Source organism: Miscanthus floridulus, chromosome 8 (assembly GCF_019320115.1).
Source record: "Miscanthus floridulus cultivar M001 chromosome 8, ASM1932011v1, whole genome shotgun sequence".
NCBI lineage: Eukaryota > Viridiplantae > Streptophyta > Magnoliopsida > Poales > Poaceae > Miscanthus > Miscanthus floridulus.
Genome location: NC_089587.1, coordinates 217,257,058 through 217,263,728, shown reverse-complemented (window position 1 = coordinate 217,263,728; position 6,671 = coordinate 217,257,058).

The following is a 6,671-nucleotide window of genomic DNA, read 5'->3' as shown; positions in this document are numbered from 1 at the left end:
TCACTTACATGGGGTTCATTATAATGAATTGAGAACCGAGCAATTGTTCGTTTATTAGAGTGCCCACCTGAGCTCGAACCCTGGTGTTCAAAGACTCTGGATACCTCACTTTCAACTGGTTTCGGCAAATTTCCTGGCCAGCCAGGGTCTGTTACTCCCTTCTTTTAAGAGGAACACAAGCGGAGAGTGGGCAGAGGAGTATTAAGGGGGTGTTCGGGTTCATGGACTAAATTTTAGTCCATGTCACATTGGACGTTCGGATGCTATTTAGGAGAACTAAATATGAGTTAATTATAAAACTAATTACATAGATGAAGACTAATTTACGAGACGAATTTATTAAGCCTAATTAATCCGCCATTAGCACATATTTACTGTAGCACCACGTTGTCAAATCATGAACTAATTAGGCTTAAAAAATTCGTCTCGCAAATTAGCCACAATCTGTGCAATTAGTTATTTTTTCGTCTATATTTAATATTTCATGTATGTGTCCAAACATCCGATGGGACAGGGACTAAAATTTTTCTATAGGAACCAAACACCCCCTAATATCCATCAGCCTTCGCGTCCATCATGTCAACAACTATGCGCCATGACATTTGCATACGGAGTACTATCTTCGTCCAAAAAAAAAGAACCTAACTATAAGATTCGTGCCGGTCAATTTATCTAAAATTTGACCAAGGTCTTGTTCGCTTAGCTGAAAAGCCAGACTGAAAAATATTGTTCACTGATTTATTGTGCAAGAGAAAAACACTTTACCATGACTGAATTCAAGTTGGGCCCAAGTTTAGTATTAACATTTATGTCTGAAATAAGTTTTATTCCAAAAATATATTCCATCACTAATCTATTGATACTTATTTTGTATTAAAAATGTTAGTATTTTTTATATAATTTTGATCAAAGTTGAAATTGTTTGACTCCTCGGTAAGTCGAGAATTGCATTAATTTTTAGGACGGGGTACTACTCGGAAGGGCTACTGTTTCTCTTACTATTACGCGTCCTTGTTCAGTCAAAGTTGCTTGTTTCAAAAAAAGAAAATAAAAATTTGCTGCTACAGCCAGCTACTGTCCACACTATAGCTCGAAATTATCGTGAACCGCATGGGGATGTGAACCCAAATAATGCATGGAGTTTTTCCTTGGCTTAGGCATTCATTCACGAGCTAGTACTCGTACCGTCTACCAAACTAGTACTACTCTCTTTAGTCTACCAGGACATAGCTCTACTGCAGACATAATAGTACTCCGGCGGAGACATTCACGTTAGGCCCAGCCATGTCAGGCAGGTTGGCGCCAGAGAAAGCGGCGCCGAGCACGACGCCAAAAAATACGACGTCGAGTTCGGCGCCAAGATCCACGGCGTCGAGCTGAAAGCACTAGTTTGGTTTTGGTGAATTGATGAAACCCTAAGTGCTAATCTAGTTTATCAAGTGATCATAAGATAGGTAGCACACTCCAAGTAGTGAAGCAAATGAAGATCATAACATGATGATGATGATGGTATGGTGATGATCAAGTGCTTCAACTTGGAAAGAAGAAAGAGAAAAATAAAAGGCTCAAGGCAAAGGTATAAATTATAAGAACTATTTTGTTTTGGTGATCAAGACACTTTAGAGAGTGTGATCACATTTAGGTTTGATAGCCGTACTATTAAGAGGGGTGAAACTCGTATCGGAATGCGGTTATCAAAGTGCCACTAGATGCTCTAACTCATTGCATATGCATTTAGAATCTAGTGGAATGCTAATACCCTTGAAAATGTTTGTGAAAATATGTTAACACATTGCACAAGGTGATACACTTGATGGTTAGCACATTTGAGCAAGGGTGAAGAAGATAGAAGTAAAAAGGAGTAAGTGTCGCTGGTTATACAGTGACCGGACGCTGGCCTCTGGGGGACCAGCGTGTACGGTCATGTGTAGCAGTGAAGACTCCAGTGTCGGTTCTTGATCGGACGCTGGATCACTCAGCGACCGGACGCTGAAAGGATGTGTCCGATCGTGTTGTCAGACAGCACAGACAGAAGTCAGCGTCTGACCTGACGCTGGCAGGGTCTGGTCGGCAAAATACGTTTCTGGAACCTTACTAGAAATGATCGGACGCTGGAGGCTCAGAGTCCGGTCAGTTGTAGTGGAGCGTCCGGTCAACAGATGACCGTTGAGATCAGACGACTCCTGTTGAATGCAGTGTGACACATGGCTGACATCGGGCGACCGGACGCTGGGTCCAGAGTCCGATCAGTATGACCGGAGCGTCCGGTCACCCGCGTTTTACCTAGTGAAGGGGTACAATGGCTCTATTTCATGGGGGCTTCTATTAAGCCCCATGGCCGGTTCAAGCTCATACTCTTGGCCATTTTTATTGACATAGCAACCTTGTGAGCTTAGCCAAAGTCCTCTCACTCATCTCCATCATTGATTTATCATCTTTGTGAGATTGGGAGAGAATCCAAGTGCATTGCTTGAGTATTTGCATCTAGAGGCACTTGGTGTTCGTGCTTCGCTGCGGGATTCGCTTGTTACTCTTGGTGGTTGCCGCCACCTAGACGGCTTGGAGCAGCGAGGATCGTCGAGCGGAGGGTGATGATTATCTCCGGCTCCGATCGTGGTGATTGTAAGGGGTTCTTGACCTTTCTCCGGTGGAGCGCCAAAAGGTACTCTAGTAAATTGCTCATGGCTTGTGTGATCCTCATCTTGTGTTGGTTGTGCGGCACCCTATTGAGGGTTTGGCGTGTGATATCAATTAGCGTGTGAACCTCCAAGTGAGTGTATCGCCACAACAAGGACTAGCTTGCCGGCAAGCAAGTGAACCTCAAAAAAAATCATTGTGTTCATCATTTGATTCTGAGGTGATTGGTCTTCCTTGTTATTCTCTCTTGTGATTGATTGGTTCCTTCATCTATACGGCGGTATAACTTTCTTGATCACTCTCTTTATATTACCGCAAACTAGTTGTCAAGCTCTTTAGTGTAGTTAGTTGTGAGAGCTTGCTTGCTTGGTTGGTGTGGCTATTTAGTTAGTTGTCGGTGTTTCGTACAAGCACCGGCAAGTAAATTTATAGTAATACGCGTTAGGCTCGGATGGTGCGCTAAAGGACACAAGATTTATACTGATTCGGGCCGAATGTCCCTACGTCCAATTTGTTGCTGCTCGTGTTATTAGCACCGTGAACGGTTCATAGTAGGGGTACAAACGATCAAGAGAGGGACTGGTCCCAAGTCTCTGATGGAAGGGTTGAAAGGAGGTCAAGAGCTTGGTAGCGGCTTGACTGTGTGTGTGTCTTGTATTGTTCGGTCAAAAGTCCGTCCCTTTTATGGAGGAAGCGCATCCCCTTTTATAGATGAAGAGGCTAGCTTTACAAGGGTGAGGGCTTTAGGATGTGTACTCTACTTAGTCTTGTGGCTCACGTCTACCTAGCCTGGTTCTTCATTCTGATGAGTGCGAAGGAAGATAAGCGCCTACAATACTATCGATGTCTCTGTAGAATGTCAGGTTGGTTACAGAATGCTACCCTGCACAGGGTATGGGCCGTAGTACAGTGGTTTTGACTTATGAGCCTCCCCCAGCCTTGCTCCGCACGCCTTCTGGTTCCTATGAGTCTTCGTCGGAGGGACGCGGGGTTGGGGTCTGGAGTAGCGCCGTGGCCAAGGTCTTCTGTCTTGGTGGACCTGAGGGGTCAGGAAGCGGGCGCCGCTCCCTTGGGTCCATAGCGTGGTGACGGAATATCCATCATTCGTGGAGATAGCCAATCCTTTTCTGGAGCATAGCGGTTGTCGTATATCTTCGTCGGGTTCCATGTCCCAGAGCTGAAGGCGGCGCCTACAACTCTATAGGGCGAAGAGCACGCACCTATAACACCTTTCGGGCTCTACGGCGCCTGGAAGGGTCTAAAGCACATGTCCCGTCGTTCCCTGGCAGTACTTTTCCTGCCAGGGCGCAGGGTATGGTCCTTGGAGCCATGGTTGACCCGAACGTCTTGTCTTGCCCTGTACCCATCATCATGAGGGAATGGGGAGAAGTTGTCAGGTAAGATGAAACCAGTCTTTAGATATCGAGCAGGGCGAGGCTCGTTCCTGGCCGTCGGGTGAAACGGAGACCAATCCCTATCTCTTGGGCGAGACCGACCCCGCCCCTCTGGGGTCGGGCGAGGCGGAGTCTATCCCTCAGCCCTCGGGCGAGACCGAGCCGCGCCCATAGGCGTCGGGCGAGACGGAGACTAGCCCTAAGCCCTCGGGCGAGGCATAGCTACCTCAAAGGCGTCGGGCGAGGTAGAACAAAACTCCTGTCATTCGAGCAAGGGACGCTACGGTGCCCTTATCCGTCTAGAAGTTTTTATCGTTCGGTGGTTATTGGTTCCACCTTCTAGGGTACCCCGGTATTAGGTCCCCGATAGTAGCCCCCGAGCCTCCAGGTGATTCGGATAGAACCGCCTGGAGGGTGTTTTCGATTTTGTCGGAGTTACTTTGCCAGAGGGTGCGCGCGAGCGCACCCGATGGGTGTAGCCCCCGATCCGAATCACCTGGAGGGTGTTCTCGGACCCTTCGTGGGTAAGGCTGAAGGACTTAGTTTTTCGTCAACTGGATATTTTTTGAGGGGGTCGTGGTATCCCGTTCACGGGGATCTCATTCCGGGCTGACCTAGCGGGGGCTTGACCATGGATCGAGACCTCAGTAATGCTTGCGCCCTTGATTTCGGATCGTTCGTGGACTCATCCCCAGTTGGGGCGGTCGCCGAGCTTCTGGGCCCTAGGTGGGCCAAAGAGAGAAAAATCTTCGTGACCTGCGTTTCCCAGATGGGTAGAGAGTCCGGATACGCCTGGGGAAGGCGAACCGTCCACCGCGATTTTTGGTGGGAGAGGATAGGGACTGCGGGCGCGTGTCCCGCACCGTGACGCGGCGGTGCGCGTGGCAGGCCCGAAGATCGAGGCGGACGGTTGCCCTTCTCGTGTCCGTCGCCCCTATAAAACCACGAGGTTTGCCCCCAAGGTTCCATATTTCGCTCCCTTGCCTTTGCGTTTTGAAACATCCGCCGCCAATTGCCCCAGCCTCCTGCGCCCGCACCGCCACCATCAACCGGCTTGCATCCGTGTTGCAGCCGCCGTCAAGCTTGCGCCTGCCCTATAGCCGCCATTGAGCTCGCACCCACCTTTCTCCCCAATTGCTTTAATGGAGTTGTGGGATAGATCTAGCATCACCTCACGGCGTTTGGAGGGCCTCGTCCGCCGTGGCCTTCTCCGCCCGCTGTCTGCCATCTAGGAGTGGCTGCTACCTGGTGACGAGGGTGAGCCGGTGCCGCCCGAAGGGTATGTCGTTTCTTTTGCCATCTTCCATGAGCAGGGATTTGCGGTACCCGCGCATAGATTCCTTCGGGGGCTGCTGGATTATTATGAGGTGGAGCTGCAGCATCTAACTCCCAACAGGGTCCAACATATGGCGGCGTTTGTTGCCCTGTGCGAGGGTTTCCTGGGGATCGACCCCCATTTTGATATGTGGCGGTATTTCTTTATCGTTAGTTTGTCAAAGAGGAAGATTGGGGGGAAAGATGCGAACGCGCCGATGGGATGTGCTAGCGTTCATCTGTGCCATACCCGGTCGAGGGGTTACCCATTCATGCGTCTGGCGACATCCAACAAGGGATGGCACTCGTAGTGGTTTTATGTCAGGGATGATGTGAGTGCCACCCTACCGTGGTACACTGGGCGCCTTATTGAAGAGGCTCCGGAGTCGTGGGGCTGGGGCGTCCAGTCCAAAGATAAGAAACACCTCTCCGACCTTCTTTCCGCCCTCCAAGCCCTGAAGGAACGGGGCATAAAGGGGACGGGGATTATCGATGCCTATCATGCGAGGAGGGTGGCGCCACTGATGGCGCGCGTGCTTCCCTTGCATCGGATGATGCCCGGGATGTCGTTCGAGGGGACGGTGCTTGTTGACAAGGCGCTCCCTTTTTCGGAAGTGGCGCAGCGCATTAAGGAGGCGATGGAGCCGATGAAAGATTCCAAAGGCAGCGTCCTCGACATTGTGTATCCCGTGCCCAGACATCCCCCAATGCGGCCGGAACCTGGGTTCTTCGAATTCGTAAGCCGTCTTCTCCCGTGCTTTTTCTTTTTCCTGAATCCCCATTTTTTTATACTTGCTTTTGCGACATTGGGACCAGCCTGGGGGGCTAGTCTTCAAAGACAGTCCGATTCCACTACCAAAGGACAAAGCCGTGGCGGCGGCGAATCGACTCGCGTTCGAGCGGGACAAGAAAGCAAGGGAGCAGATGAAGAAGGCGAAACGTCTAAAGCAGGAGGCACAGGATCGGGGGGAGGACGTGAGCAGTGATGATGACGACGACGATGATGATGATGACGACGAGGTAGTCGTCGATGTGGATTGGGGTGTCCTAGAGGATGAGGACACGCTGACGAGTGCCCACCCGTCCGTGTAGGGACCCTTCCCGTTCCACGCAGAGGGAAGTGAGTCGGTGTGGTCAGTGGAGGCCGGAGAGTCCGCCGCTTCGTACAGCGTGCCGGCTGAGGATCGGTGGATGGGGGAAGGCAGGCCTACCACCGCCGACCCCGAGGTGATGGTGGAGGGGAGTGGCTCTGGTGCCGCGCCCCATGAGACGATGGAGGGGAGCAGCTCTGGTGTCGCACCCCACGAGGTGAGGGAGATGAGCCCC